This window comes from Leiobunum rupestre, chromosome 5 (assembly GCF_980474605.1).
Source record: "Leiobunum rupestre chromosome 5, qqLeiRupe1.1.hap1, whole genome shotgun sequence".
NCBI classification, from domain to species: Eukaryota; Metazoa; Arthropoda; class Arachnida; order Opiliones; family Sclerosomatidae; genus Leiobunum; species Leiobunum rupestre.
In genome coordinates, this window is record NC_143388.1 from 42,003,282 (window position 1) to 42,022,698 (window position 19,417).

Here is a 19,417-nt window from a genome sequence, read left to right on the forward strand (position 1 = left end):
GATACACGGTGCATTAAGAAATTAATGAAAAGGATGGAGACTCCGGGGATTGAACCCGGGACATTTCGCATGCGAAGCGAACACTTTACCACTGAGCTTAGTCCCCACGTCTGAACTTTTGTTAATTCGTGATACGGGATATACGGTGCATTAGGAAATTAATGAAAAGGATGGAGACTCCGGGGATTGAACCCGGGACATTTCGCATGCCAAGCGAAAATTCTACCACTGAGCAAAAGTTCCCGCGTGAGGTTGACATTTGTCGGTTCGTGATTCGGGAAAAAACCATGCTCTAAAAAACCAATGAGAAGGACTAAAACTATGGGGATTGAAATCGGGACATTTCGATTCCGAAAAGAACACTCTACCACTGAGCTAAGTCCCCACTTCTGAACTTTGGTTAATTCGTGATACGGGATACACGGTGCATTAGGAAATTAATGAAAAGGATGGAGACTCCGGGGATTAACCCGGGACATTTCGCATGCGAAGCGAACACTTTACCACTGAGCTAATTCCCCTCGTCTGAACTTTTGTTAATTCGTGCTACGGGATACACGGTGCATTAGGAAATTAATGAAAAGGATGGAGACTCCGGGGATTGAACTCGGGACATTTCGCATGCGAAGCGAACACTTTACCACTGAGCTAATTCCCCACGTCTGAACTTTTGTTAATTCGTGCTACGGGATACACGGTGCATTAGGAAATTAATGAAAAGGATGGAGACTCCGGGGATTGAACTCGGGACATTTCGCATGCGAAGCGAACACTCTACCACTGAGCTAAGTCCCCACGTCTGAACTTTTGTTAATTCGTGATACGGGATACACGGTGCATTAGGAAATTAATGAAAAGGATGGAGACTCCGGGGATTGAACCCGGTACATTTCGCATGCGAAGCGAACACTCTACCACTGAGCTAAGTCCCCACGTCTGGACTTAAGTTAATTCGTGAAACGGGATACACGGTGCATTAGGAAATTAATGAAAAGGATAAAGACTCCGGGGATTGAACCCGGGACATTTCGCATGCGAAGCGAACACTTTACCACTGAGCTAAGTCCCCACGTCTGAACTTTTGTTAATTCGTGATACGGGATACACGGTGCATTAGGAAATTAATGAAAAGGATGGAGACTCCGGGGATTGAACCCGGGCCATTTCGCATGCGAAGATAACACTCTACCACTGAGCTAAGTCCCCACGTCTGAAATTTGGTTAATTCGTGATACGGGATACACGGTGCATTAGGAAATTAATGAAAAGGATGGAGACTCCGGGGATTGAACCCGGGACATTTCGCATGCGAAGCGAACACTTTACCACTGAGCTTAGTCCCCACGTCTGAACTTTTGTTAATTCGTGATACGGGATATACGGTGCATTAGGAAATTAATGAAAAGGATGGAGACTCCGGGGATTGAACCCGGGACATTTCGCATGCCAAGCGAAAATTCTACCACTGAGCAAAAGTTCCCGCGTGAGGTTGACATTTGTCGGTTCGTGATTCGGGAAAAAACCATGCTCTAAAAAACCAATGAGAAGGACTAAAACTATGGGGATTGAAATCGGGACATTTCGATTCCGAAAAGAACACTCTACCACTGAGCTAAGTCCTAACGTCTGAACTTTTGTTAATTCGTGATACGGGATACACGGTGCATTAGGAAATTAATGAAAAGGATGGAGACTCCGGGGATTGAACCCGGGACATTTCGCATGCGCAGCGAACACTCTACCACTGAGCTAAGTCCCACGTCTGAACTTTTGTTAATTCGTGATACGGGATACACGGTGCATTAGGAAATTAATTAAAAGGATGGAGACTCCGGGGATTGAACCCGGGACATTTCGCATGCGAAGCGAACACTTTACCACTGAGCTAAGTCCCCACGTTTGAACTTTTGTTAATTAGTGATACGGGATACACGGTGCATTAAGAAATTAATGAAAAGGATGGAGACTCCGGGGATTGAACCCGGGACATTTCGCATGCGAAGCGAACACTTTTCCACTTAGCTAAGTCCCCACGTCTCAACTTTTGTTAATTCGTGATACGGGATACACGGTGCATTAGGAAATTAATGAAAAGGATGGAGACTCCGGGGATTGAACCCGGGACATGTCGCATGCGAAGCGAACACTCTACCACTGAGCTAAGTCCCCACGTCTGAGCTTTTGTTAATTCGTGATACGGGATACACGGTGCATTAGGAAATTAATGAAAAGGATGGAGACTCCGGGGATTGAACCCGGGCCATTTCGCATGCGAAGATAACACTCTACCACTGAGCTAAGTCCCCACGTCTGAAATTTGGTTAATTCGTGATACGGGATACACGGTGCATTAGGAAATTAATGAAAAGGATGGAGACTCCGGGGATTGAACCCGGGACATTTCGCATGCGAAGCGAACACTTTACCACTGAGCTTAGTCCCCACGTCTGAACTTTTGTTAATTCGTGATACGGGATATACGGTGCATTAGGAAATTAATGAAAAGGATGGAGACTCCGGGGATTGAACCCGGGACATTTCGCATGCGAAGCGAACACTCTACCACTGAGCTAAGTCCGCACGTCTAAACTTTTGTTAATTCGTGATACGGGATACACGGTGCATTAGGAAATTAATGAAAAGGATGGAGACTCCGGGGATTGAACCCTGGACATTTCGCACGCGGAGCGAACACTCTACCACTGAGCTAAGTCCCCACGTCTGAACTTTTGTTAATTGGTGATACGGGATACACGGTGCATTAGGAAATTAATGAAAAGGATGGAGACTCCGGGGATTGAACCCTGGACATTTCGCACGCGGAGCGAACACTCTACCACTGAGCTAAGTCCGCACGTCTAAACTTTTGTTAATTCGTGATACGGGATACACGGTGCATTAGGAAATTAATGAAAAGGATGGAGACTCCGGGGATTGAACTCGGGACATTTCGCATGCGAAGCGAACACTCTACCACTGAGCTAAGTCCCCACGTCTGAAATTTTGTTAATTCGTGATACGGGATACACGGTGCATTAGGAAATTAATGAAAAGGATGGAGACTCCGGGGATTGAACCCGGGACATTTCGCATGCGAAGCGAACACTCTACCACTGAGCTAAGTCCCCACGTCTGAAATTTTGTTAATTCGTGATACGGGATACACGGTGCATTAGGAAATTAATGAAAAGGATGGAGACTCCGGGGATTGAACTCGGGACATTTCGCATGCGAAGCGAACACTCTACCACTGAGCTAAGTCCGCACGTCTAAACTTTTGTTAATTCGTGATACGGGATACACGGTGCATTAGGAAATTAATGAAAAGGATGGAGACTCCGGGGATTGAACCCTGGACATTTCGCACGCGGAGCGAACACTCTACCACTGAGCTAAGTCCGCACGTCTAAACTTTTGTTAATTCGTGATACGGGATACACGGTGCATTAGGAAATTAATGAAAAGGATGGAGACTCCGGGGATTGAACTCGGGACATTTCGCATGCGAAGCGAACACTCTACCACTGAGCTAAGTCCCCACGTCTGAAATTTTGTTAATTCGTGATACGGGATACACGGTGCATTAGGAAATTAATGAAAAGGATGGAGACTCCGGGGATTGAACCCGGGACATTTCGCATGCGAAGCGAACACTCTACCACTGAGCTAAGTCCCCACGTCTGGACTTAAGTTAATTCGTGAAACGGGATACACGGTGCATTAGGAAATTAATGAAAAGGATAAAGACTGCGGGGATTGAACCCGGGACATTTCGCATGCGAAGCGAACACTTTACCACTGAGCTAAGTCCTTACGTCTGAACTTTTGTTAATTCGTGATACGGGATACACGGTGCATTAGGAAATTAATGAAAAGGATGGAGACTCCGGGGATTGAACCCGGGCCATTTCGCATGCGAAGATAACACTCTACCACTGAGCTAAGTCCCCACGTCTGAACTTTGGTTAATTCGTGATACGGGATACACGGTGCATTAGGAAATTAATGAAAAGGATGGAGACTCCGGGGATTGAACCCGGGACATTTCGCATGCGAAGCGAACACTTTACCACTGAGCTTAGTCCCCACGTCTGAACTTTTGTTAATTCGTGATACGGGATATACGGTGCATTAGGAAATTAATGAAAAGGATGGAGACTCCGGGGATTGAACCCGGGACATTTCGCATGCCAAGCGAAAATTCTACCACTGAGCAAAAGTTCCCGCGTGAGGTTGACATTTGTCGGTTCGTGATTCGGGAAAAAACCATGCTCTAAAAAACCAATGAGAAGGACTAAAACTATGGGGATTGAAATCGGGACATTTCGATTCCGAAAAGAACACTCTACCACTGAGCTAAGTCCCCACGTCTGTACTTTTGTTAATTTGTGATACGGGATAAACGGTGCATTAGGAAATTAATGAAAAGGATGGAGACTCCGGGGATTGAACCCGGGACATTTCGCATGCGAAGTGAACACTTTACCACTGAGCTAAGTCCTAACGTCTGAACTTTTGTTAATTCGTGATACGGGATACACGGTGCATTAGGAAATTAATGAAAAGGATGGAGACTCCGGGGATTGAACCCGGGACATTTCGCATGCGAAGCGAACACTCTACCACTGAGCTAAGTCCCACGTCTGAACTTTTGTTAATTCGTGATACGGGATACACGGTGCATTAGGAAATTAATTAAAAGGATGGAGACTCCGGGGATTGAACCCGGGACATTTCGCATGCGAAGCGAACACTTTACCACTGAGCTAAGTCCCCACGTTTGAACTTTTGTTAATTAGTGATACGGGATACACGGTGCATTAAGAAATTAATGAAAAGGATGGAGACTCCGGGGATTGAACCCGGGACATTTCGCATGCGAAGCGAACACTTTTCCACTTAGCTAAGTCCCCACGTCTGAGCTTTTGTTAATTCGTGATACGGGATACACGGTGCATTAGGAAATTAATGAAAAGGATGGAGACTCCGGGGATTGAACCCGGGACATTTCGCATGCGAAGCGAACACTTTACCACTGAGCTAATTCCCCTCGTCTGAACTTTTGTTAATTCGTGCTACGGGATACACGGTGCATTAGGAAATTAATGAAAAGGATGGAGACTCCGGGGATTGAACTCGGGACATTTCGCATGCGAAGCGAACACTTTACCACTGAGCTAATTCCCCACGTCTGAACTTTTGTTAATTCGTGCTACGGGATACACGGTGCATTAGGAAATTAATGAAAAGGATGGAGACTCCGGGGATTGAACTCGGGACATTTCGCATGCGAAGCGAACACTCTACCACTGAGCTAAGTCCCCACGTCTGAACTTTTGTTAATTCGTGATACGGGATACACGGTGCATTAGGAAATTAATGAAAAGGATGGAGACTCCGGGGATTGAACCCGGGACATTTCGTATGCGAAGCGAACACTCTACCACTGAGCTAAGTCCCCACGTCTGGACTTAAGTTAATTCGTGAAACGGGATACACGGTGCATTAGGAAATTAATGAAAAGGATAAAGACTCCGGGGATTGAACCCGGGACATTTCGCATGCGAAGCGAACACTTTACCACTGAGCTAAGTCCCCACGTCTGAACTTTTGTTAATTCGTGATACGGGATACACGGTGCATTAGGAAATTAATGAAAAGGATGGAGACTCCGGGGATTGAACCCGGGCCATTTCGCAAGCGAAGATAACACTCTACCACTGAGCTAAGTCCCCACGTCTGAACTTTGGTTAATTCGTGATACGGGATACACGGTGCATTAGGAAATTAATGAAAAGGATGGAGACTCCGGGGATTGAACCCGGGACATTTCGCATGCGAAGCGAACACTTTACCACTGAGCTTAGTCCCCACGGCTGAACTTTTGTTAATTCGTGATACGGGATACACGGTGCATTAGGAAATTAATGAAAAGGATGGAGACTCCGGGGATTGAACCCGGGACATTTCGCATGCGAAGATAACACTCTACCACTGAGCTAAGTCCCCACGTCTGAACTTTGGTTAATTCGTGATACGGGATACACGGTGCATTAGGAAATTAATGAAAAGGATGGAGACTCCGGGGATTGAACCCGGGACATTTCGCATGCCATGCGAAAATTCTACCACTGAGCAATAGTTCCCGCGTGAGGTTGACATTTGTCGGTTCGTGATTCGGGAAAAAACCATGCTCTAAAAAACCAATGAGAAGGACTAAAACTATGGGGATTGAAATCGGGACATTTCGATTCCGAAAAGAACACTCTACCACTGAGCTAAGTCCCCACGTCTGAACTTTGGTTAATTCGTGATACGGGATACACGGTGCATTAGGAAATTAATGAAAAGGATGGAGACTCCGGGGATTGAACCCTGGACATTTCGCATGCGAAGCGAACACTCTACCACTGAGCTAAGTCCCCACGTCTAAACTTTTGTTAATTCGTGATACGGGATACACGGTGCATTAGGAAATTAATGAAAAGGATGGAGACTCCGGGGATTGAACTCGGGACATTTCGCATGCGAAGCGAACACTCTACCACTGAGCTAAGTCCGCACGTCTCAACTTTTGTTAATTCGTGATACGGGATACACGGTGCATTAGGAAATTAATGAAAAGGATGGAGACTCCGGGGATTGAACCCTGGACATTTCGCACGCGGAGCGAACACTCTACCACTGAGCTAAGTCCGCACGTCTAAACTTTTGTTAATTCGTGATACGGGATACACGGTGCATTAGGAAATTAATGAAAAGGATGGAGACTCCGGGGATTGAACTCGGGACATTTCGCATGCGAAGCGAACACTCTACCATTGAGCTAAGTCCCCACGTCTGAACTTTTGTTAATTCGTGATACGGGATACACGGTGCATTAGGAAATTAATGAAAAGGATGGAGACTCCGGGGATTGAACCCGGGACATTTCGCATGCGAAGCGAACACTCTACCACTGAGCTAAGTCCCCACGTCTGGACTTAAGTTAATTCGTGAAACGGGATACACGGTGCATTAGGAAATTAATGAAAAGGATAAAGACTCCGGGGATTGAACCCGGGACATTTCGCATGCGAAGCGAACACTTTACCACTGAGCTAAGTCCCCACGTCTGAACTTTTGTTAATTCGTGATACGGGATACACGGTGCATTAGGAAATTAATGAAAAGGATGGAGACTCCGGGGATTGAACCCGGGACATTTCGCATGCGAAGATAACACTCTACCACTGAGCTAAGTCCCCACGTCTGAACTTTGGTTAATTCGTGATACGGGATACACGGTGCATTAGGAAATTAATGAAAAGGATGGAGACTCCGGGGATTGAACCCGGGACATTTCGCATGCCATGCGAAAATTCTACCACTGAGCAATAGTTCCCGCGTGAGGTTGACATTTGTCGGTTCGTGATTCGGGAAAAAACCATGCTCTAAAAAACCAATGAGAAGGACTAAAACTATGGGGATTGAAATCGGGACATTTCGATTCCGAAAAGAACACTCTACCACTGAGCTAAGTCCCCACGTCTGAACTTTGGTTAATTCGTGATACGGGATACACGGTGCATTAGGAAATTAATGAAAAGGATGGAGACTCCGGGGATTGAACCCTGGACATTTCGCATGCGAAGCGAACACTCTACCACTGAGCTAAGTCCCCACGTTTGAACTTTTGTTAATTCGTGATACGGGATACACGGTGCATTAGGAAATTAATGAAATGGATGGAGACTCCGGGAATTGAACCCGGGACATTTCGCATGCGAAGCGAACACTTTACCACTGAGCTTAGTCCCCACGTCTGAACTTTTGTTAATTCGTGATACGGGATACACGGTGTATTAGGAAATTAATAAAAAGGATGGAGACTCCGGGGATTGAACCCGGGACATTTCGCATGCGAAGCGAACACTCTACCACTGAGCTAAGTCCCCACGTCTAAACTTTTGTTAATTCGTGATACGGGATACACGGTGCATTAGGAAATTAATGAAAAGGATGGAGACTCCGGGGATTGAACTCGGGACATTTCGCATGCGAAGCGAACACTCTACCACTGAGCTTAGTCCCCACGTCTGAACTTTTGTTAATTCGTGATACGGGATACACGGTGCATTAGGAAATTAATGAAAAGGATGGAGACTCCGGGGATTGAACCCGGGACATTTCGCACGCGGAGCGAACACTCTACTACTGAGCTAAGTCCCCACGTCTGAACTTTTGTTAATTCGTGATACGGGATACACGGTGCATTAGGAAATTAATGAAAAGGAATGGAGACTCCGGGGATTGAACCCGGGACATTTCGCATGCGAAGCGAACACTCTACCACTGAGCTAAGTCCCCACGTCTGAACGTTTGTTAATTCGTGATACGGGATACACGGTGCATTAGGAAATTAATGAAAAGGATGGAGACTCCGGGGATCGAACCCGGGACATTTCGCATGCGAAGCGAACACTCTACCACTGAGCTTAGTCCCCACGTCTGAACTTTCGTTAATTCGTGATACGGGATACACGGTGCATTTGGAAATTAATGAAAAGGATGGAGACTCCGGGGATTGAACCCGGGACATTTCGCACGCGGAGCGAACACTCTACCACTGAGCTAAGTCCCCACGTCTGAACTTTTGTTAATTCGTGATACGGGATACACGGTGCATTAGGAAATTAATGAAAAGGATGGAGACTCCGGGGATTGAACCCGGAACATGTCGCATGCGAAGCGAACACTCTACCACTGAGCTAAGTCCCCACGTCTGAACTTTTGTTAATTCGTGATACGAGATACACGGTGCATTAGGAAATTAATGGAAAGGATGGAGACTCCGGGGATTGAACCCGGGACATTTCGCCCGCGAAGCGAACACTCTACCACTGAGCTAAGTCCCCACGTCTGAACTTTTGTTAATTCGTGATACGGGATACACGGTGCATTAGGAAATTAATAATAATAATAATAATAATCAGCTAGGCTAATACCCAAGGCACCACCTTAGGCCTAAGTCATCAAGCGACTTTTGAAGCCATTAATTCGGGTGGCCGGGTTATAATGCGTAGGAGGGTGGTGGCAAGCCCTGCATGCCACGAGATCGAGCCAACAGCTCCCTACACTAACTATTACCGTTAACCTCGACAAGTTTTTATGGAAGGGGAAACCGAAGAACTCGGGGAAAAACCCCTTAAACCAGTGGGGAGAGAACTTGCAAACTCAACGCAGAAGGAGTTGTTCCGAGTTTTCACCCAGTGCCACAAGCTGGGATCGAACCCGGCTCCTCTTGCTGCGAGGCGAAAGTGCTAACCACTCCGCCACCCCACTATAATGAAAAGGATGGAGACTCCGGGGATTGAACCCGGGACATTTCGCATGCGAAGCGAACACTCTACCACTGAGCTAAGTCCCCACGTCAGAACTTTTGTTAATTCGTGATACGGGTTACACGGTGCATTAGGAAATTAATGAAAAGGATGGAGACTCCGGGGATTGAACCCGGGACATTTCGCATGCGAAGCGAACACTCTACCACTGAGCTAAGTCCCCACGTTTGAACTTTTGTTAATTCGTGATACGGGATACACGGTGCATTAGGAAATTAATGAAATGGATGGAGACTCCGGGAATTGAACCCGGGACATTTCGCATGCGAAGCGAACACTTTACCACTGAGCTTAGTCCCCACGTCTGAACTTTTGTTGATTCGTGATACGGGATACACGGTGCATTAGGAAATTAATAAAAAGGATGGAGACTCCGGGGATTGAACCCGGGACATTTCGCATGCGAAGCGAACACTCTACCACTGAGCTAAGTCCCCACGTTTAAACTTTTGTTAATTCGTGATACGGGATACACGGTGCATTAGGAAATTAATGAAAGGGATGGAGACTCCGGGGATTGAGCCCGGGACATTTCGCATGCGAAGCGAACACTCTACCACTGAGCTAAGTCCCCACGTCTGAACTTTTGTTAATTCGTGATACGGGATACACGGTGCATTAGGAAATTAATGAAAAGGATGGAGACTCCGGGGATTGAACCCGGGACATTTCGCATGCGAAGCGAACACTCTACCACTGAGCTAAGTCCCCACGTCTGAACTTTTGTTAATTCGTGATACGGGATACACGGTGCATTAGGAAATTAATGAAAAGGATGGAGACTCCGGGGATTGAACCCGGGACATTTCGCACGCGAAGCGAACACTCTACCACTGAGCTAAAACCCCACGTTTGAACTTTTGTTAATTCGTGATACGGGATACACGGTGCATTAGGAAATTAATGAAAAGGATGGAGACTCCGGGAATTGAACCCGGGACATTTCGCATGCGAAGCGAACACTTTACCACTGAGCTTAGTCCCCACGTCTGAACTTTTGTTGATTCGTGATACGGGATACACGGTGCATTAGGAAATTAATAAAAAGGATGGAGACTCCGGGGATTGAACCCGGGACATTTCGCACGCGAAGCGAACACTCTACCACTGAGCTAAGTCTTCACGTTTGAACTTTTGTTAATTCGTGATACGGGATACACGGTGCATTAGGAAATTAATGAAAGGGATGGAGACTCCGGGGATTGAGCCCGGGACATTTCGCATGCGAAGCGAACACTCTACCACTGAGCTAAGTCCCCACGTCTGAACTTTTGTTAATTCGTGATACGGGATACACGGTGCATTAGGAAATTAATGAAAAGGATGGAGACTCCGGGGATTGAACCCGGGACATTTCGCATGCGAAGCGAACACTCTACCACTGAGCTAAGTCCCCACGTCTGAACTTTTGTTAATTCGTGATACGGGATACACGGTGCATTAGGAAATTAATGAAAAGGATGGAGACTCCGGGGATTGAACCCGGGACATTTCGCATGCGAAGCGAACACTCTACCACTGAGCTAAGTCCCCACATCAGAACTTTTGTTAATTCGTGATACGGGATACACGGTGCATTAGGAAATTAATGAAAAGGATGGAGACTCCGGGGATTGAACCCGGGACATTTCGCACGCGAAGCGAACACTCTACCACTGAGCTAAAACCCCACGTTTGAACTTTTGTTAATTCGTGATACGGGATACACGGTGCATTAGGAAATTAATGAAAAGGATGGAGACTCCGGGAATTGAACCCGGGACATTTCGCATGCGAAGCGAACACTTTACCACTGAGCTTAGTCCCCACGTCTGAACTTTTGTTGATTCGTGATACGGGATACACGGTGCATTAGGAAATTAATAAAAAGGATGGAGACTCCGGGGATTGAACCCGGGACATTTCGCACGCGAAGCGAACACTCTACCACTGAGCTAAGTCCCCACGTTTGAACTTTTGTTAATTCGTGATACGGGATACACGGTGCATTAGGAAATTAATGAAAAGGAATGGAGACTCCGGGGATTGAACCCGGGACATTTCGCATGCGAAGCGAACACTCTACCACTGAGCTAAGTCCCCACGTCTGAACGTTTGTTAATTCGTGATACGGGATACACGGTGCATTAGGAAATTAATGAAAAGGATGGAGACTCCGGGGATTGAACCCGGGACATTTCGCATGCGAAGCGAACACTCTACCACTGAGCTAAGTCCCCACGTCTGAACTTTTGTTAATTCGTGATACGGGATACACGGTGCATTAGGAAATTAATGAAAAGGATGGAGACTCCGGGGATTGAACCCGGGACATTTCGCACGCGAAGCGAACACTCTACCACTGAGCTAAGTCCCCACGTTTGAACTTTTGTTAATTCGTGATACGGGATACACGGTGCATTAGGAAATTAATGAAAAGGATGGAGACTCCGGGAAGTGAACCCGGGACATTTCGCATGCGAAGCGAACACTTTACCACTGAGCTTAGTCCCCACGTCTGAACTTTTGTTGATTCGTGATACGGGATACACGGTGCATTAGGAAATTAATAAAAAGGATGGAGACTCCGGGGATTGAACCCGGGACATTTCGCACGCGAAGCGAACACTCTACCACTGAGCTAAGTCCCCACGTTTGAACTTTTGTTAATTCGTGATACGGGATACACGGTGCATTAGGAAATTAATGATAAGGATGGAGACTCCGGGGATTGAACCCGGGACATTTCGCATGCGAAGCGAACACTCTACCACTGAGCTAAGTCCCCACGTCTGAACGTTTGTTAATTCGTGATACGGGATACACGGTGCATTAGGAAATTAATGAAAAGGATGGAGACTCCGGGGATTGAACCCGGGACATTTCGCATGCGAAGCGAACACTCTACCACTGAGCTTAGTCCCCACGTCTGAACTTTTGTTAATTCGTGATACGGGATACACGGTGCATTAGGAAATTAATGAAAAGGATGGAGACTCCGGGGATTGAACCCGGGACATTTCGCATGCGAAGCGAACACTCTACCACTGAGCTTAGTCCCCACGTCTGAACTTTTGTTAATTCGTGATACGGGATACACGGTGCATTTGGAAATTAATGAAAAGGATGGAGACTCCGGGGATTGAACCCGGGACATTTCGCACGCGGAGCGAATACTCTACCACTGAGCTAAGTCCCCACGTCTGAACTTTTGTTAATTCGTGATACGGGATACACGGTGCATTAGGAAATTAATGAAAAGGATGGAGACTCCGGGGATTGAACCCGGAACATGTCGCATGCGAAGCGAACACTCTACCACTGAGCTAAGTCCCCACGTCTGAACTTTTGTTAATTCGTGATACGAGATACATGATGCATTAGGAAATTAATGAAAAGGATGGAGACTCCGGGGATTGAACCCGGGACATTTCGCATGCGAAGCGAACACTCTACCACTGAGCTTAGTCCCCACGTCTGAACTTTTGTTAATTCGTGATACGGGTTACACGGTGCATTAGGAAATTAATGAAAAGGATGGAGACTCCGGGGATTGAACCCGGGACATTTCGCATGCGAAGCGAACACTCTACCACTGAGCTAAGTCCCCACGTTTGAACTTTTGTTAATTCGTGATACGGGATACACGGTGCATTAGGAAATTAATGAAATGGATGGAGACTACGGGAATTGAACCCGGGACATTTCGCATGCGAAGCGAACACTTTACCACTGAGCTTAGTCCTCACGTCTGAACTTTTGTTGATTCGTAATACGGGATACACGGTGCATTAGGAAATTAATAAAAAGGATGGAGACTCCGGGGATTGAACCCGGGACATTTCGCATGCGAAGCGAACACTCTACCACTGAGCTAAGTCCCCACGTTTGAACTTTTGTTTATTCGTGATACGGGATACACGGTGCATTAGGAAATTAATGAAAGGGATGGAGACTCCGGGGATTAGGCCCGGGACATTTCGCATGCGAAGCGAACACTTTACCACTGAGCTTAGTAATCACGTCTGAACTTTTGTTGATTCGTGATACGGGATACACGGTGCATTAGGAAATTAATAAAAAGGATGGAGACTCCGGGGATTGAACCCGGGACATTTCGCATGCGAAGCGAACACTCTACCACTGAGCTAAGTCCCCACGTTTGAACTTTTGTTTATTCGTGATACGGGATACACGGTGCATTAGGAAATTAATGAAAGGGATGGAGACTCCGGGGATTAGGCCCGGGACATTTCGCATGCGAAGCGAACACTCTACCACTGAGCTTAGTCCCCACGTCTGAACTTTTGTTAATTCGTGATACGGGATACACGGTGCATTAGGAAATTAATGAAAAGGATGGAGACTCCGGGGATTGAACCCGGGACATTTCGCATGCGAAGCGAACACTCTACCACTGAGCTAAGTCCCCACGTCTGAACGTTTGTTAATTCGTGATACGGGATACACGGTGCATTAGGAAATTAATGAAAAGGATGGAGACTCCGGGGATTGAACCCGGGACATTTCGCATTTGAAGCGAACACTCTACCACTTAGCTTAGTCCCCACGTCTGAACTTTTGTTAATTCGTGATACGGGATACACGGTGCATTAGGAAATTAATGAAAAGGATGGAGACTCCGGGGATTGAACCCGGGACATTTCGCATGCGAAGCGAACACTCTACCACTGAGCTAAGTCCCCACGTTTGAACTTTTGTTAATTCGTGATACGGGATACACGGTGCATTAGGAAATTAATGAAAAGGATGGAGACTCCGGGGATTGAACCCGGGACATGTCGCATGCGAAGCGAACACTCTACCACTGAGCTAAGTCCCCACGTCTGAACTTTTGTTAAATCGTGATACGGGATACACGGTGCATTAGGAAATTAATGAAAAGGATGGAGACTCCGGGGATTGAACCCGGGACATTTCGCATGCGAAGCGAACACTCTACCACTGAGCTAAGTCCCCACGTCAGAACTTTTGTTAATTCGTGATACGGGTTACACGGTGCATTAGGAAATTAATGAAAAGGATGGAGACTCCGGGGATTGAACCCGGGACATTTCGCATGCGAAGCGAACACTCTACCACTGAGCTAAGTCCCCACGTTTGAACTTTTGTTAATTCGTGATACGGGATACACGGTGCATTAGGAAATTAATGAAATGGATGGAGACTACGGGAACTGAACCCGGGACATTTCGCATGCGAAGCGAACACTTTACCACTGAGCTTAGTCCTCACGTCTGAACTTTTGTTGATTCGTAATACGGGATACACGGTGCATTAGGAAATTAATAAAAAGGATGGAAACTCCGGCGATTGAACCCGGGACATTTCGCATGCGAAGCGAACACTCTACCACTGAGCTAAGTCCCCACGTTTGAACTTTTGTTTATTCGTGATACGGGATACACGGTGCATTAGGAAATTAATGAAAGGGATGGAGACTCCGGGGATTAGGCCCGGGACATTTCGCATGCGAAGCGAACACTTTACCACTGAGCTTAGTCCTCACGTCTGAACTTTTGTTGATTCGTGATAAGGGATACACGGTGCATTAGGAAATTAATAAAAAGGATGGAGACTCCGGGGATTGAACCCGGGACATTTCGCATGCGAAGCGAACACTCTACCACTGAGCTAAGTCCCCACGTTTGAACTTTTGTTTATTCGTGATACGGGATACACGGTGCATTAGGAAATTAATGAAAGGGATGGAGACTCCGGGGATTAGGCCCGGGACATTTCGCATGCGAAGCGAACACTCTACCACTGAGCTTAGTCCCCACGTCTGAACTTTTGTTAATTCGTGATACGGGATACACGGTGCATTAGGAAATTAATGAAAAGGATGGAGACCCCGGGGATTGAACCCGGGACATTTCGCATGCGAAGCGAACACTCTACCACTGAGCTAAGTCCCCACGTCTGAACGTTTGTTAATTCGTGATACGGGATACACGGTGCATTAGGAAATTAATGAAAAGGATGGAGACTCCGGGGATTGAACCCGGGACATTTCGCATTTGAAGCGAACACTCTACCACTTAGCTTAGTCCCCACGTCTGAACTTTTGTTAATTCGTGATACGGGATACACGGTGCATTAGGAAATTAATGAAAGGGATGGAGACTCCGGGGATTGAGCCCGGGACATTTCGCATGCGAAGCGAACACTCTACCACTGAGCTAAGTCCCCACGTCTGAACTTTTGTTAATTCGTGATACGGGATACACGGTGCATTAGGAAATTAATGAAAAGGATGGAGACTCCGGGGATTGAACCCGGGACATTTCGCATGCGAAGCGAACACTCTACCACTGAGCTAAGTCCCCACGTCTGAACTTTTGTTAATTCGTGATACGGGATACACGGTGCATTAGGAAATTAATGAAAAGGATGGAGACTCCGGGGATTGAACCCGGGACATTTCGCACGCGAAGCGAACACTCTACCACTGAGCTAAAACCCCACGTTTGAACTTTTGTTAATTCGTGATACGGGATACACGGTGCATTAGGAAATTAATGAAAAGGATGGAGACTCCGGGAATTGAACCCGGGACATTTCGCATGCGAAGCGAACACTTTACCACTGAGCTTAGTCCCCACGTCTGAACTTTTGTTGATTCGTGATACGGGATACACGGTGCATTAGGAAATTAATAAAAAGGATGGAGACTCCGGGGATTGAACCCGGGACATTTCGCACGCGAAGCGAACACTCTACCACTGAGCTAAGTCTTCACGTTTGAACTTTTGTTAATTCGTGATACGGGATACACGGTGCATTAGGAAATTAATGAAAGGGATGGAGACTCCGGGGATTGAGCCCGGGACATTTCGCATGCGAAGCGAACACTCTACCACTGAGCTAAGTCCCCACGTCTGAACTTTTGTTAATTCGTGATACGGGATACACGGTGCATTAGGAAATTAATGAAAAGGATGGAGACTCCGGGGATTGAACCCGGGACATTTCGCATGCGAAGCGAACACTCTACCACTGAGCTAAGTCCCCACGTCTGAACTTTTGTTAATTCGTGATACGGGATACACGGTGCATTAGGAAATTAATGAAAAGGATGGAGACTCCGGGGATTGAACCCGGGACATTTCGCATGCGAAGCGAACACTCTACCACTGAGCTAAGTCCCCACATCAGAACTTTTGTTAATTCGTGATACGGGATACACGGTGCATTAGGAAATTAATGAAAAGGATGGAGACTCCGGGGATTGAACCCGGGACATTTCGCACGCGAAGCGAACACTCTACCACTGAGCTAAAACCTTACGTTTGAACTTTTGTTAATTCGTGATACGGGATACACGGTGCATTAGGAAATTAATGAAAAGGATGGAGACTCCGGGAATTGAACCCGGGACATTTCGCATGCGAAGCGAACACTTTACCACTGAGCTTAGTCCCCACGTCTGAACTTTTGTTGATTCGTGATACGGGATACACGGTGCATTAGGAAATTAATAAAAAGGATGGAGACTCCGGGGATTGAACCCGGGACATTTCGCACGCGAAGCGAACACTCTACCACTGAGCTAAGTCCCCACGTTTGAACTTTTGTTAATTCGTGATACGGGATACACGGTGCATTAGGAAATTAATGAAAAGGAATGGAGACTCCGGGGATTGAACCCGGGACATTTCGCATGCGAAGCGAACACTCTACCACTGAGCTAAGTCCCCACGTCTGAACGTTTGTTAATTCGTGATACGGGATACACGGTGCATTAGGAAATTAATGAAAAGGATGGAGACTCCGGGGATTGAACCCGGGACATTTCGCATGCGAAGCGAACACTCTACCACTGAGCTAAGTCCCCACGTCTGAACTTTTGTTAATTCGTGATACGGGATACACGGTGCATTAGGAAATTAATGAAAAGGATGGAGACTCCGGGGATTGAACCCGGGACATTTCGCACGCGAAGCGAACACTCTACCACTGAGCTAAGTCCCCACGTTTGAACTTTTGTTAATTCGTGATACGGGATACACGGTGCATTAGGAAATTAATGAAAAGGATGGAGACTCCGGGAAGTGAACCCGGGACATTTCGCATGCGAAGCGAACACTTTACCACTGAGCTTAGTCCCCACGTCTGAACTTTTGTTGATTCGTGATACGGGATACACGGTGCATTAGGAAATTAATAAAAAGGATGGAGACTCCGGGGATTGAACCCGGGACATTTCGCACGCGAAGCGAACACTCTACCACTGAGCTAAGTCCCCACGTTTGAACTTTTGTTAATTCGTGATACGGGATACACGGTGCATTAGGAAATTAATGATAAGGATGGAGACTCCGGGGATTGAACCCGGGACATTTCGCATGCGAAGCGAACACTCTACCACTGAGCTAAGTCCCCACGTCTGAACGTTTGTTAATTCGTGATACGGGATACACGGTGCATTAGGAAATTAATGAAAAGGATGGAGACTCCGGGGATTGAACCCGGGACATTTCGCATGCGAAGCGAACACTCTACCACTGAGCTTAGTCCCCACGTCTGAACTTTTGTTAATTCGTGATACGGGATACACGGTGCATTAGGAAATTAATGAAAAGGATGGAGACTCCGGGGATTGAACCCGGGACATTTCGCATGCGAAGCGAACACTCTACCACTGAGCTTAGTCCCCACGTCTGAACTTTTGTTAATTCGTGATACGGGATACACGGTGCATTTGGAAATTAATGAAAAGGATGGAGACTCCGGGGATTGAACCCGGGACATTTCGCACGCGGAGCGAATACTCTACCACTGAGCTAAGTCCCCACGTCTGAACTTTTGTTAATTCGTGATACGGGATACACGGTGCATTAGGAAATTAATGAAAAGGATGGAGACTCCGGGGATTGAACCCGGAACATGTCGCATGCGAAGCGAACACTCTACCACTGAGCTAAGTCCCCACGTCTGAACTTTTGTTAATTCGTGATACGAGATACATGATGCATTTGGAAATTAATGAAAAGGATGGAGACTCCGGGGATTGAACCCGGGACATTTCGCATGCGAAGCGAACACTCTACCACTGAGCTTAGTCCCCACGTCTGAACTTTTGTTAATTCGTGATACGGGTTACACGGTGCATTAGGAAATTAATGAAAAGGATGGAGACTCCGGGGATTGAACCCGGGACATTTCGCATGCGAAGCGAACACTCTACCACTGAGCTAAGTCCCCACGTTTGAACTTTTGTTAATTCGTGATACGGGATACACGGTGCATTAGGAAATTAATGAAATGGATGGAGACTACGGGAATTGAACCCGGGACATTTCGCATGCGAAGCGAACACTTTACCACTGAGCTTAGTCCTCACGTCTGAACTTTTGTTGATTCGTAATACGGGATACACGGTGCATTAGGAAATTAATAAAAAGGATGGAGACTCCGGGGATTGAACCCGGGACATTTCGCATGCGAAGCGAACACTCTACCACTGAGCTAAGTCCCCACGTTTGAACTTTTGTTTATTCGTGATACGGGATACACGGTGCATTAGGAAATTAATGAAAGGGATGGAGACTCCGGGGATTAGGCCCGGGACATTTCGCATGCGAAGCGAACACTTTACCACTGAGCTTAGTCCTCACGTCTGAACTTTTGTTGATTCGTGATACGGGATACACGGTGCATTAGGAAATTAATAAAAAGGATGGAGACTCCGGGGATTGAACCCGGGACATTTCGCATGCGAAGCGAACACTCTACCACTGAGCTAAGTCCCCACGTTTGAACTTTTGTTTATTCGTGATACGGGATACACGGTGCATTAGGAAATTAATGAAAGGGATGGAGACTCCGGGGATTAGGCCCGGGACATTTCGCATGCGAAGCGAACACTCTACCACTGAGCTTAGTCCCCACGTCTGAACTTTTGTTAATTCGTGATACGGGATACACGGTGCATTAGGAAATTAATGAAAAGGATGGAGACTCCGGGGATTGAACCCGGGACATTTCGCATGCGAAGCGAACACTCTACCACTGAGCTAAGTCCCCACGTC

At 46.7% G+C, this 19,417-nt stretch overlaps 114 non-coding genes across 114 annotated transcripts; all 114 read right to left on the reverse strand.

The window, feature by feature from the left end:
• Nucleotides 1-34: 34 nt before the first annotated feature.
• TRNAA-CGC (transfer RNA alanine (anticodon CGC)) lies at nt 35-106 on the reverse strand. Its single transcript has one exon. It is a non-coding gene; the product is annotated as a tRNA-Ala (tRNA).
• A 480-nt stretch (nt 107-586) lies between these two features.
• Nucleotides 587-658, reverse strand: TRNAA-CGC (transfer RNA alanine (anticodon CGC)). The gene has a single exon. It is a non-coding gene; the product is annotated as a tRNA-Ala (tRNA).
• A 65-nt stretch (nt 659-723) lies between these two features.
• Nucleotides 724-795, reverse strand: TRNAA-CGC (transfer RNA alanine (anticodon CGC)). The gene has a single exon. It is a non-coding gene; the product is annotated as a tRNA-Ala (tRNA).
• Nucleotides 796-860: 65 nt separating this feature from the next.
• On the reverse strand, nt 861-932 carry TRNAA-CGC (transfer RNA alanine (anticodon CGC)). Its single transcript has one exon. It is a non-coding gene; the product is annotated as a tRNA-Ala (tRNA).
• A 65-nt stretch (nt 933-997) lies between these two features.
• On the reverse strand, nt 998-1,069 carry TRNAA-CGC (transfer RNA alanine (anticodon CGC)). The gene has a single exon. It is a non-coding gene; the product is annotated as a tRNA-Ala (tRNA).
• A 65-nt stretch (nt 1,070-1,134) lies between these two features.
• Nucleotides 1,135-1,206, reverse strand: TRNAA-CGC (transfer RNA alanine (anticodon CGC)). Its single transcript has one exon. It is a non-coding gene; the product is annotated as a tRNA-Ala (tRNA).
• Nucleotides 1,207-1,271: 65 nt separating this feature from the next.
• On the reverse strand, nt 1,272-1,343 carry TRNAA-CGC (transfer RNA alanine (anticodon CGC)). Its single transcript has one exon. It is a non-coding gene; the product is annotated as a tRNA-Ala (tRNA).
• Nucleotides 1,344-1,823: 480 nt separating this feature from the next.
• On the reverse strand, nt 1,824-1,895 carry TRNAA-CGC (transfer RNA alanine (anticodon CGC)). Its single transcript has one exon. It is a non-coding gene; the product is annotated as a tRNA-Ala (tRNA).
• A 65-nt stretch (nt 1,896-1,960) lies between these two features.
• TRNAA-CGC (transfer RNA alanine (anticodon CGC)) lies at nt 1,961-2,032 on the reverse strand. The gene has a single exon. It is a non-coding gene; the product is annotated as a tRNA-Ala (tRNA).
• Nucleotides 2,033-2,097: 65 nt separating this feature from the next.
• On the reverse strand, nt 2,098-2,169 carry TRNAA-CGC (transfer RNA alanine (anticodon CGC)). Its single transcript has one exon. It is a non-coding gene; the product is annotated as a tRNA-Ala (tRNA).
• A 65-nt stretch (nt 2,170-2,234) lies between these two features.
• TRNAA-CGC (transfer RNA alanine (anticodon CGC)) lies at nt 2,235-2,306 on the reverse strand. Its single transcript has one exon. It is a non-coding gene; the product is annotated as a tRNA-Ala (tRNA).
• A 65-nt stretch (nt 2,307-2,371) lies between these two features.
• TRNAA-CGC (transfer RNA alanine (anticodon CGC)) lies at nt 2,372-2,443 on the reverse strand. The gene has a single exon. It is a non-coding gene; the product is annotated as a tRNA-Ala (tRNA).
• A 65-nt stretch (nt 2,444-2,508) lies between these two features.
• On the reverse strand, nt 2,509-2,580 carry TRNAA-CGC (transfer RNA alanine (anticodon CGC)). Its single transcript has one exon. It is a non-coding gene; the product is annotated as a tRNA-Ala (tRNA).
• A 65-nt stretch (nt 2,581-2,645) lies between these two features.
• TRNAA-CGC (transfer RNA alanine (anticodon CGC)) lies at nt 2,646-2,717 on the reverse strand. Its single transcript has one exon. It is a non-coding gene; the product is annotated as a tRNA-Ala (tRNA).
• Nucleotides 2,718-2,782: 65 nt separating this feature from the next.
• On the reverse strand, nt 2,783-2,854 carry TRNAA-CGC (transfer RNA alanine (anticodon CGC)). The gene has a single exon. It is a non-coding gene; the product is annotated as a tRNA-Ala (tRNA).
• Nucleotides 2,855-2,919: 65 nt separating this feature from the next.
• Nucleotides 2,920-2,991, reverse strand: TRNAA-CGC (transfer RNA alanine (anticodon CGC)). Its single transcript has one exon. It is a non-coding gene; the product is annotated as a tRNA-Ala (tRNA).
• A 65-nt stretch (nt 2,992-3,056) lies between these two features.
• On the reverse strand, nt 3,057-3,128 carry TRNAA-CGC (transfer RNA alanine (anticodon CGC)). Its single transcript has one exon. It is a non-coding gene; the product is annotated as a tRNA-Ala (tRNA).
• A 65-nt stretch (nt 3,129-3,193) lies between these two features.
• On the reverse strand, nt 3,194-3,265 carry TRNAA-CGC (transfer RNA alanine (anticodon CGC)). Its single transcript has one exon. It is a non-coding gene; the product is annotated as a tRNA-Ala (tRNA).
• A 65-nt stretch (nt 3,266-3,330) lies between these two features.
• Nucleotides 3,331-3,402, reverse strand: TRNAA-CGC (transfer RNA alanine (anticodon CGC)). Its single transcript has one exon. It is a non-coding gene; the product is annotated as a tRNA-Ala (tRNA).
• Nucleotides 3,403-3,467: 65 nt separating this feature from the next.
• TRNAA-CGC (transfer RNA alanine (anticodon CGC)) lies at nt 3,468-3,539 on the reverse strand. Its single transcript has one exon. It is a non-coding gene; the product is annotated as a tRNA-Ala (tRNA).
• A 65-nt stretch (nt 3,540-3,604) lies between these two features.
• TRNAA-CGC (transfer RNA alanine (anticodon CGC)) lies at nt 3,605-3,676 on the reverse strand. Its single transcript has one exon. It is a non-coding gene; the product is annotated as a tRNA-Ala (tRNA).
• Nucleotides 3,677-3,741: 65 nt separating this feature from the next.
• Nucleotides 3,742-3,813, reverse strand: TRNAA-CGC (transfer RNA alanine (anticodon CGC)). Its single transcript has one exon. It is a non-coding gene; the product is annotated as a tRNA-Ala (tRNA).
• A 65-nt stretch (nt 3,814-3,878) lies between these two features.
• TRNAA-CGC (transfer RNA alanine (anticodon CGC)) lies at nt 3,879-3,950 on the reverse strand. Its single transcript has one exon. It is a non-coding gene; the product is annotated as a tRNA-Ala (tRNA).
• A 65-nt stretch (nt 3,951-4,015) lies between these two features.
• On the reverse strand, nt 4,016-4,087 carry TRNAA-CGC (transfer RNA alanine (anticodon CGC)). Its single transcript has one exon. It is a non-coding gene; the product is annotated as a tRNA-Ala (tRNA).
• A 344-nt stretch (nt 4,088-4,431) lies between these two features.
• TRNAA-CGC (transfer RNA alanine (anticodon CGC)) lies at nt 4,432-4,501 on the reverse strand. The gene has a single exon. It is a non-coding gene; the product is annotated as a tRNA-Ala (tRNA).
• A 203-nt stretch (nt 4,502-4,704) lies between these two features.
• On the reverse strand, nt 4,705-4,776 carry TRNAA-CGC (transfer RNA alanine (anticodon CGC)). Its single transcript has one exon. It is a non-coding gene; the product is annotated as a tRNA-Ala (tRNA).
• A 65-nt stretch (nt 4,777-4,841) lies between these two features.
• On the reverse strand, nt 4,842-4,913 carry TRNAA-CGC (transfer RNA alanine (anticodon CGC)). Its single transcript has one exon. It is a non-coding gene; the product is annotated as a tRNA-Ala (tRNA).
• A 65-nt stretch (nt 4,914-4,978) lies between these two features.
• TRNAA-CGC (transfer RNA alanine (anticodon CGC)) lies at nt 4,979-5,050 on the reverse strand. Its single transcript has one exon. It is a non-coding gene; the product is annotated as a tRNA-Ala (tRNA).
• Nucleotides 5,051-5,115: 65 nt separating this feature from the next.
• On the reverse strand, nt 5,116-5,187 carry TRNAA-CGC (transfer RNA alanine (anticodon CGC)). The gene has a single exon. It is a non-coding gene; the product is annotated as a tRNA-Ala (tRNA).
• Nucleotides 5,188-5,252: 65 nt separating this feature from the next.
• TRNAA-CGC (transfer RNA alanine (anticodon CGC)) lies at nt 5,253-5,324 on the reverse strand. The gene has a single exon. It is a non-coding gene; the product is annotated as a tRNA-Ala (tRNA).
• Nucleotides 5,325-5,389: 65 nt separating this feature from the next.
• On the reverse strand, nt 5,390-5,461 carry TRNAA-CGC (transfer RNA alanine (anticodon CGC)). The gene has a single exon. It is a non-coding gene; the product is annotated as a tRNA-Ala (tRNA).
• Nucleotides 5,462-5,526: 65 nt separating this feature from the next.
• Nucleotides 5,527-5,598, reverse strand: TRNAA-CGC (transfer RNA alanine (anticodon CGC)). The gene has a single exon. It is a non-coding gene; the product is annotated as a tRNA-Ala (tRNA).
• A 202-nt stretch (nt 5,599-5,800) lies between these two features.
• On the reverse strand, nt 5,801-5,872 carry TRNAA-CGC (transfer RNA alanine (anticodon CGC)). The gene has a single exon. It is a non-coding gene; the product is annotated as a tRNA-Ala (tRNA).
• Nucleotides 5,873-5,937: 65 nt separating this feature from the next.
• Nucleotides 5,938-6,009, reverse strand: TRNAA-CGC (transfer RNA alanine (anticodon CGC)). The gene has a single exon. It is a non-coding gene; the product is annotated as a tRNA-Ala (tRNA).
• A 344-nt stretch (nt 6,010-6,353) lies between these two features.
• TRNAA-CGC (transfer RNA alanine (anticodon CGC)) lies at nt 6,354-6,425 on the reverse strand. Its single transcript has one exon. It is a non-coding gene; the product is annotated as a tRNA-Ala (tRNA).
• Nucleotides 6,426-6,490: 65 nt separating this feature from the next.
• On the reverse strand, nt 6,491-6,562 carry TRNAA-CGC (transfer RNA alanine (anticodon CGC)). Its single transcript has one exon. It is a non-coding gene; the product is annotated as a tRNA-Ala (tRNA).
• A 65-nt stretch (nt 6,563-6,627) lies between these two features.
• TRNAA-CGC (transfer RNA alanine (anticodon CGC)) lies at nt 6,628-6,699 on the reverse strand. The gene has a single exon. It is a non-coding gene; the product is annotated as a tRNA-Ala (tRNA).
• A 65-nt stretch (nt 6,700-6,764) lies between these two features.
• TRNAA-CGC (transfer RNA alanine (anticodon CGC)) lies at nt 6,765-6,836 on the reverse strand. Its single transcript has one exon. It is a non-coding gene; the product is annotated as a tRNA-Ala (tRNA).
• A 65-nt stretch (nt 6,837-6,901) lies between these two features.
• Nucleotides 6,902-6,973, reverse strand: TRNAA-CGC (transfer RNA alanine (anticodon CGC)). The gene has a single exon. It is a non-coding gene; the product is annotated as a tRNA-Ala (tRNA).
• A 65-nt stretch (nt 6,974-7,038) lies between these two features.
• TRNAA-CGC (transfer RNA alanine (anticodon CGC)) lies at nt 7,039-7,110 on the reverse strand. The gene has a single exon. It is a non-coding gene; the product is annotated as a tRNA-Ala (tRNA).
• A 65-nt stretch (nt 7,111-7,175) lies between these two features.
• Nucleotides 7,176-7,247, reverse strand: TRNAA-CGC (transfer RNA alanine (anticodon CGC)). Its single transcript has one exon. It is a non-coding gene; the product is annotated as a tRNA-Ala (tRNA).
• A 344-nt stretch (nt 7,248-7,591) lies between these two features.
• TRNAA-CGC (transfer RNA alanine (anticodon CGC)) lies at nt 7,592-7,663 on the reverse strand. The gene has a single exon. It is a non-coding gene; the product is annotated as a tRNA-Ala (tRNA).
• A 65-nt stretch (nt 7,664-7,728) lies between these two features.
• Nucleotides 7,729-7,800, reverse strand: TRNAA-CGC (transfer RNA alanine (anticodon CGC)). The gene has a single exon. It is a non-coding gene; the product is annotated as a tRNA-Ala (tRNA).
• A 65-nt stretch (nt 7,801-7,865) lies between these two features.
• TRNAA-CGC (transfer RNA alanine (anticodon CGC)) lies at nt 7,866-7,937 on the reverse strand. The gene has a single exon. It is a non-coding gene; the product is annotated as a tRNA-Ala (tRNA).
• Nucleotides 7,938-8,002: 65 nt separating this feature from the next.
• Nucleotides 8,003-8,074, reverse strand: TRNAA-CGC (transfer RNA alanine (anticodon CGC)). Its single transcript has one exon. It is a non-coding gene; the product is annotated as a tRNA-Ala (tRNA).
• Nucleotides 8,075-8,139: 65 nt separating this feature from the next.
• Nucleotides 8,140-8,211, reverse strand: TRNAA-CGC (transfer RNA alanine (anticodon CGC)). The gene has a single exon. It is a non-coding gene; the product is annotated as a tRNA-Ala (tRNA).
• A 66-nt stretch (nt 8,212-8,277) lies between these two features.
• On the reverse strand, nt 8,278-8,349 carry TRNAA-CGC (transfer RNA alanine (anticodon CGC)). The gene has a single exon. It is a non-coding gene; the product is annotated as a tRNA-Ala (tRNA).
• Nucleotides 8,350-8,414: 65 nt separating this feature from the next.
• TRNAA-CGC (transfer RNA alanine (anticodon CGC)) lies at nt 8,415-8,486 on the reverse strand. The gene has a single exon. It is a non-coding gene; the product is annotated as a tRNA-Ala (tRNA).
• A 65-nt stretch (nt 8,487-8,551) lies between these two features.
• On the reverse strand, nt 8,552-8,623 carry TRNAA-CGC (transfer RNA alanine (anticodon CGC)). Its single transcript has one exon. It is a non-coding gene; the product is annotated as a tRNA-Ala (tRNA).
• A 65-nt stretch (nt 8,624-8,688) lies between these two features.
• TRNAA-CGC (transfer RNA alanine (anticodon CGC)) lies at nt 8,689-8,760 on the reverse strand. Its single transcript has one exon. It is a non-coding gene; the product is annotated as a tRNA-Ala (tRNA).
• Nucleotides 8,761-8,825: 65 nt separating this feature from the next.
• On the reverse strand, nt 8,826-8,897 carry TRNAA-CGC (transfer RNA alanine (anticodon CGC)). The gene has a single exon. It is a non-coding gene; the product is annotated as a tRNA-Ala (tRNA).
• Nucleotides 8,898-9,337: 440 nt separating this feature from the next.
• Nucleotides 9,338-9,409, reverse strand: TRNAA-CGC (transfer RNA alanine (anticodon CGC)). Its single transcript has one exon. It is a non-coding gene; the product is annotated as a tRNA-Ala (tRNA).
• A 65-nt stretch (nt 9,410-9,474) lies between these two features.
• Nucleotides 9,475-9,546, reverse strand: TRNAA-CGC (transfer RNA alanine (anticodon CGC)). The gene has a single exon. It is a non-coding gene; the product is annotated as a tRNA-Ala (tRNA).
• Nucleotides 9,547-9,611: 65 nt separating this feature from the next.
• Nucleotides 9,612-9,683, reverse strand: TRNAA-CGC (transfer RNA alanine (anticodon CGC)). The gene has a single exon. It is a non-coding gene; the product is annotated as a tRNA-Ala (tRNA).
• Nucleotides 9,684-9,748: 65 nt separating this feature from the next.
• TRNAA-CGC (transfer RNA alanine (anticodon CGC)) lies at nt 9,749-9,820 on the reverse strand. Its single transcript has one exon. It is a non-coding gene; the product is annotated as a tRNA-Ala (tRNA).
• Nucleotides 9,821-9,885: 65 nt separating this feature from the next.
• Nucleotides 9,886-9,957, reverse strand: TRNAA-CGC (transfer RNA alanine (anticodon CGC)). Its single transcript has one exon. It is a non-coding gene; the product is annotated as a tRNA-Ala (tRNA).
• A 65-nt stretch (nt 9,958-10,022) lies between these two features.
• On the reverse strand, nt 10,023-10,094 carry TRNAA-CGC (transfer RNA alanine (anticodon CGC)). The gene has a single exon. It is a non-coding gene; the product is annotated as a tRNA-Ala (tRNA).
• A 65-nt stretch (nt 10,095-10,159) lies between these two features.
• TRNAA-CGC (transfer RNA alanine (anticodon CGC)) lies at nt 10,160-10,231 on the reverse strand. Its single transcript has one exon. It is a non-coding gene; the product is annotated as a tRNA-Ala (tRNA).
• Nucleotides 10,232-10,296: 65 nt separating this feature from the next.
• Nucleotides 10,297-10,368, reverse strand: TRNAA-CGC (transfer RNA alanine (anticodon CGC)). The gene has a single exon. It is a non-coding gene; the product is annotated as a tRNA-Ala (tRNA).
• Nucleotides 10,369-10,433: 65 nt separating this feature from the next.
• TRNAA-CGC (transfer RNA alanine (anticodon CGC)) lies at nt 10,434-10,505 on the reverse strand. The gene has a single exon. It is a non-coding gene; the product is annotated as a tRNA-Ala (tRNA).
• A 65-nt stretch (nt 10,506-10,570) lies between these two features.
• Nucleotides 10,571-10,642, reverse strand: TRNAA-CGC (transfer RNA alanine (anticodon CGC)). The gene has a single exon. It is a non-coding gene; the product is annotated as a tRNA-Ala (tRNA).
• A 65-nt stretch (nt 10,643-10,707) lies between these two features.
• On the reverse strand, nt 10,708-10,779 carry TRNAA-CGC (transfer RNA alanine (anticodon CGC)). The gene has a single exon. It is a non-coding gene; the product is annotated as a tRNA-Ala (tRNA).
• A 65-nt stretch (nt 10,780-10,844) lies between these two features.
• On the reverse strand, nt 10,845-10,916 carry TRNAA-CGC (transfer RNA alanine (anticodon CGC)). Its single transcript has one exon. It is a non-coding gene; the product is annotated as a tRNA-Ala (tRNA).
• A 65-nt stretch (nt 10,917-10,981) lies between these two features.
• TRNAA-CGC (transfer RNA alanine (anticodon CGC)) lies at nt 10,982-11,053 on the reverse strand. Its single transcript has one exon. It is a non-coding gene; the product is annotated as a tRNA-Ala (tRNA).
• Nucleotides 11,054-11,118: 65 nt separating this feature from the next.
• Nucleotides 11,119-11,190, reverse strand: TRNAA-CGC (transfer RNA alanine (anticodon CGC)). The gene has a single exon. It is a non-coding gene; the product is annotated as a tRNA-Ala (tRNA).
• A 65-nt stretch (nt 11,191-11,255) lies between these two features.
• TRNAA-CGC (transfer RNA alanine (anticodon CGC)) lies at nt 11,256-11,327 on the reverse strand. Its single transcript has one exon. It is a non-coding gene; the product is annotated as a tRNA-Ala (tRNA).
• Nucleotides 11,328-11,393: 66 nt separating this feature from the next.
• On the reverse strand, nt 11,394-11,465 carry TRNAA-CGC (transfer RNA alanine (anticodon CGC)). The gene has a single exon. It is a non-coding gene; the product is annotated as a tRNA-Ala (tRNA).
• Nucleotides 11,466-11,530: 65 nt separating this feature from the next.
• TRNAA-CGC (transfer RNA alanine (anticodon CGC)) lies at nt 11,531-11,602 on the reverse strand. The gene has a single exon. It is a non-coding gene; the product is annotated as a tRNA-Ala (tRNA).
• A 65-nt stretch (nt 11,603-11,667) lies between these two features.
• Nucleotides 11,668-11,739, reverse strand: TRNAA-CGC (transfer RNA alanine (anticodon CGC)). Its single transcript has one exon. It is a non-coding gene; the product is annotated as a tRNA-Ala (tRNA).
• A 202-nt stretch (nt 11,740-11,941) lies between these two features.
• On the reverse strand, nt 11,942-12,013 carry TRNAA-CGC (transfer RNA alanine (anticodon CGC)). The gene has a single exon. It is a non-coding gene; the product is annotated as a tRNA-Ala (tRNA).
• A 65-nt stretch (nt 12,014-12,078) lies between these two features.
• TRNAA-CGC (transfer RNA alanine (anticodon CGC)) lies at nt 12,079-12,150 on the reverse strand. The gene has a single exon. It is a non-coding gene; the product is annotated as a tRNA-Ala (tRNA).
• Nucleotides 12,151-12,215: 65 nt separating this feature from the next.
• On the reverse strand, nt 12,216-12,287 carry TRNAA-CGC (transfer RNA alanine (anticodon CGC)). Its single transcript has one exon. It is a non-coding gene; the product is annotated as a tRNA-Ala (tRNA).
• A 65-nt stretch (nt 12,288-12,352) lies between these two features.
• On the reverse strand, nt 12,353-12,424 carry TRNAA-CGC (transfer RNA alanine (anticodon CGC)). Its single transcript has one exon. It is a non-coding gene; the product is annotated as a tRNA-Ala (tRNA).
• Nucleotides 12,425-12,489: 65 nt separating this feature from the next.
• On the reverse strand, nt 12,490-12,561 carry TRNAA-CGC (transfer RNA alanine (anticodon CGC)). Its single transcript has one exon. It is a non-coding gene; the product is annotated as a tRNA-Ala (tRNA).
• Nucleotides 12,562-12,626: 65 nt separating this feature from the next.
• Nucleotides 12,627-12,698, reverse strand: TRNAA-CGC (transfer RNA alanine (anticodon CGC)). The gene has a single exon. It is a non-coding gene; the product is annotated as a tRNA-Ala (tRNA).
• A 65-nt stretch (nt 12,699-12,763) lies between these two features.
• TRNAA-CGC (transfer RNA alanine (anticodon CGC)) lies at nt 12,764-12,835 on the reverse strand. Its single transcript has one exon. It is a non-coding gene; the product is annotated as a tRNA-Ala (tRNA).
• Nucleotides 12,836-12,900: 65 nt separating this feature from the next.
• Nucleotides 12,901-12,972, reverse strand: TRNAA-CGC (transfer RNA alanine (anticodon CGC)). Its single transcript has one exon. It is a non-coding gene; the product is annotated as a tRNA-Ala (tRNA).
• Nucleotides 12,973-13,174: 202 nt separating this feature from the next.
• Nucleotides 13,175-13,246, reverse strand: TRNAA-CGC (transfer RNA alanine (anticodon CGC)). Its single transcript has one exon. It is a non-coding gene; the product is annotated as a tRNA-Ala (tRNA).
• A 202-nt stretch (nt 13,247-13,448) lies between these two features.
• Nucleotides 13,449-13,520, reverse strand: TRNAA-CGC (transfer RNA alanine (anticodon CGC)). Its single transcript has one exon. It is a non-coding gene; the product is annotated as a tRNA-Ala (tRNA).
• A 202-nt stretch (nt 13,521-13,722) lies between these two features.
• On the reverse strand, nt 13,723-13,794 carry TRNAA-CGC (transfer RNA alanine (anticodon CGC)). The gene has a single exon. It is a non-coding gene; the product is annotated as a tRNA-Ala (tRNA).
• A 65-nt stretch (nt 13,795-13,859) lies between these two features.
• Nucleotides 13,860-13,931, reverse strand: TRNAL-CAA (transfer RNA leucine (anticodon CAA)). The gene has a single exon. It is a non-coding gene; the product is annotated as a tRNA-Leu (tRNA).
• Nucleotides 13,932-13,996: 65 nt separating this feature from the next.
• Nucleotides 13,997-14,068, reverse strand: TRNAA-CGC (transfer RNA alanine (anticodon CGC)). Its single transcript has one exon. It is a non-coding gene; the product is annotated as a tRNA-Ala (tRNA).
• Nucleotides 14,069-14,133: 65 nt separating this feature from the next.
• Nucleotides 14,134-14,205, reverse strand: TRNAA-CGC (transfer RNA alanine (anticodon CGC)). The gene has a single exon. It is a non-coding gene; the product is annotated as a tRNA-Ala (tRNA).
• Nucleotides 14,206-14,270: 65 nt separating this feature from the next.
• Nucleotides 14,271-14,342, reverse strand: TRNAA-CGC (transfer RNA alanine (anticodon CGC)). The gene has a single exon. It is a non-coding gene; the product is annotated as a tRNA-Ala (tRNA).
• Nucleotides 14,343-14,407: 65 nt separating this feature from the next.
• Nucleotides 14,408-14,479, reverse strand: TRNAA-CGC (transfer RNA alanine (anticodon CGC)). The gene has a single exon. It is a non-coding gene; the product is annotated as a tRNA-Ala (tRNA).
• A 202-nt stretch (nt 14,480-14,681) lies between these two features.
• Nucleotides 14,682-14,753, reverse strand: TRNAA-CGC (transfer RNA alanine (anticodon CGC)). The gene has a single exon. It is a non-coding gene; the product is annotated as a tRNA-Ala (tRNA).
• Nucleotides 14,754-14,955: 202 nt separating this feature from the next.
• TRNAA-CGC (transfer RNA alanine (anticodon CGC)) lies at nt 14,956-15,027 on the reverse strand. The gene has a single exon. It is a non-coding gene; the product is annotated as a tRNA-Ala (tRNA).
• Nucleotides 15,028-15,229: 202 nt separating this feature from the next.
• TRNAA-CGC (transfer RNA alanine (anticodon CGC)) lies at nt 15,230-15,301 on the reverse strand. Its single transcript has one exon. It is a non-coding gene; the product is annotated as a tRNA-Ala (tRNA).
• Nucleotides 15,302-15,366: 65 nt separating this feature from the next.
• TRNAL-CAA (transfer RNA leucine (anticodon CAA)) lies at nt 15,367-15,438 on the reverse strand. Its single transcript has one exon. It is a non-coding gene; the product is annotated as a tRNA-Leu (tRNA).
• A 65-nt stretch (nt 15,439-15,503) lies between these two features.
• Nucleotides 15,504-15,575, reverse strand: TRNAA-CGC (transfer RNA alanine (anticodon CGC)). The gene has a single exon. It is a non-coding gene; the product is annotated as a tRNA-Ala (tRNA).
• Nucleotides 15,576-15,640: 65 nt separating this feature from the next.
• Nucleotides 15,641-15,712, reverse strand: TRNAA-CGC (transfer RNA alanine (anticodon CGC)). Its single transcript has one exon. It is a non-coding gene; the product is annotated as a tRNA-Ala (tRNA).
• Nucleotides 15,713-15,777: 65 nt separating this feature from the next.
• TRNAA-CGC (transfer RNA alanine (anticodon CGC)) lies at nt 15,778-15,849 on the reverse strand. The gene has a single exon. It is a non-coding gene; the product is annotated as a tRNA-Ala (tRNA).
• A 65-nt stretch (nt 15,850-15,914) lies between these two features.
• On the reverse strand, nt 15,915-15,986 carry TRNAA-CGC (transfer RNA alanine (anticodon CGC)). Its single transcript has one exon. It is a non-coding gene; the product is annotated as a tRNA-Ala (tRNA).
• Nucleotides 15,987-16,051: 65 nt separating this feature from the next.
• Nucleotides 16,052-16,123, reverse strand: TRNAA-CGC (transfer RNA alanine (anticodon CGC)). The gene has a single exon. It is a non-coding gene; the product is annotated as a tRNA-Ala (tRNA).
• Nucleotides 16,124-16,188: 65 nt separating this feature from the next.
• TRNAA-CGC (transfer RNA alanine (anticodon CGC)) lies at nt 16,189-16,260 on the reverse strand. The gene has a single exon. It is a non-coding gene; the product is annotated as a tRNA-Ala (tRNA).
• A 65-nt stretch (nt 16,261-16,325) lies between these two features.
• TRNAA-CGC (transfer RNA alanine (anticodon CGC)) lies at nt 16,326-16,397 on the reverse strand. The gene has a single exon. It is a non-coding gene; the product is annotated as a tRNA-Ala (tRNA).
• Nucleotides 16,398-16,462: 65 nt separating this feature from the next.
• Nucleotides 16,463-16,534, reverse strand: TRNAA-CGC (transfer RNA alanine (anticodon CGC)). Its single transcript has one exon. It is a non-coding gene; the product is annotated as a tRNA-Ala (tRNA).
• A 65-nt stretch (nt 16,535-16,599) lies between these two features.
• TRNAA-CGC (transfer RNA alanine (anticodon CGC)) lies at nt 16,600-16,668 on the reverse strand. Its single transcript has one exon. It is a non-coding gene; the product is annotated as a tRNA-Ala (tRNA).
• A 68-nt stretch (nt 16,669-16,736) lies between these two features.
• TRNAA-CGC (transfer RNA alanine (anticodon CGC)) lies at nt 16,737-16,808 on the reverse strand. The gene has a single exon. It is a non-coding gene; the product is annotated as a tRNA-Ala (tRNA).
• A 65-nt stretch (nt 16,809-16,873) lies between these two features.
• On the reverse strand, nt 16,874-16,945 carry TRNAA-CGC (transfer RNA alanine (anticodon CGC)). The gene has a single exon. It is a non-coding gene; the product is annotated as a tRNA-Ala (tRNA).
• Nucleotides 16,946-17,011: 66 nt separating this feature from the next.
• Nucleotides 17,012-17,083, reverse strand: TRNAA-CGC (transfer RNA alanine (anticodon CGC)). Its single transcript has one exon. It is a non-coding gene; the product is annotated as a tRNA-Ala (tRNA).
• A 65-nt stretch (nt 17,084-17,148) lies between these two features.
• TRNAA-CGC (transfer RNA alanine (anticodon CGC)) lies at nt 17,149-17,220 on the reverse strand. The gene has a single exon. It is a non-coding gene; the product is annotated as a tRNA-Ala (tRNA).
• Nucleotides 17,221-17,285: 65 nt separating this feature from the next.
• Nucleotides 17,286-17,357, reverse strand: TRNAA-CGC (transfer RNA alanine (anticodon CGC)). Its single transcript has one exon. It is a non-coding gene; the product is annotated as a tRNA-Ala (tRNA).
• Nucleotides 17,358-17,559: 202 nt separating this feature from the next.
• Nucleotides 17,560-17,631, reverse strand: TRNAA-CGC (transfer RNA alanine (anticodon CGC)). The gene has a single exon. It is a non-coding gene; the product is annotated as a tRNA-Ala (tRNA).
• Nucleotides 17,632-17,696: 65 nt separating this feature from the next.
• TRNAA-CGC (transfer RNA alanine (anticodon CGC)) lies at nt 17,697-17,768 on the reverse strand. The gene has a single exon. It is a non-coding gene; the product is annotated as a tRNA-Ala (tRNA).
• A 65-nt stretch (nt 17,769-17,833) lies between these two features.
• TRNAA-CGC (transfer RNA alanine (anticodon CGC)) lies at nt 17,834-17,905 on the reverse strand. The gene has a single exon. It is a non-coding gene; the product is annotated as a tRNA-Ala (tRNA).
• Nucleotides 17,906-17,970: 65 nt separating this feature from the next.
• Nucleotides 17,971-18,042, reverse strand: TRNAA-CGC (transfer RNA alanine (anticodon CGC)). The gene has a single exon. It is a non-coding gene; the product is annotated as a tRNA-Ala (tRNA).
• A 65-nt stretch (nt 18,043-18,107) lies between these two features.
• Nucleotides 18,108-18,179, reverse strand: TRNAA-CGC (transfer RNA alanine (anticodon CGC)). The gene has a single exon. It is a non-coding gene; the product is annotated as a tRNA-Ala (tRNA).
• Nucleotides 18,180-18,244: 65 nt separating this feature from the next.
• On the reverse strand, nt 18,245-18,316 carry TRNAA-CGC (transfer RNA alanine (anticodon CGC)). The gene has a single exon. It is a non-coding gene; the product is annotated as a tRNA-Ala (tRNA).
• A 65-nt stretch (nt 18,317-18,381) lies between these two features.
• On the reverse strand, nt 18,382-18,453 carry TRNAA-CGC (transfer RNA alanine (anticodon CGC)). The gene has a single exon. It is a non-coding gene; the product is annotated as a tRNA-Ala (tRNA).
• A 65-nt stretch (nt 18,454-18,518) lies between these two features.
• On the reverse strand, nt 18,519-18,590 carry TRNAA-CGC (transfer RNA alanine (anticodon CGC)). The gene has a single exon. It is a non-coding gene; the product is annotated as a tRNA-Ala (tRNA).
• A 202-nt stretch (nt 18,591-18,792) lies between these two features.
• TRNAA-CGC (transfer RNA alanine (anticodon CGC)) lies at nt 18,793-18,864 on the reverse strand. Its single transcript has one exon. It is a non-coding gene; the product is annotated as a tRNA-Ala (tRNA).
• A 202-nt stretch (nt 18,865-19,066) lies between these two features.
• Nucleotides 19,067-19,138, reverse strand: TRNAA-CGC (transfer RNA alanine (anticodon CGC)). Its single transcript has one exon. It is a non-coding gene; the product is annotated as a tRNA-Ala (tRNA).
• A 202-nt stretch (nt 19,139-19,340) lies between these two features.
• TRNAA-CGC (transfer RNA alanine (anticodon CGC)) lies at nt 19,341-19,412 on the reverse strand. Its single transcript has one exon. It is a non-coding gene; the product is annotated as a tRNA-Ala (tRNA).
• Between the last annotated feature and the right edge of the window lie 5 nt (nt 19,413-19,417).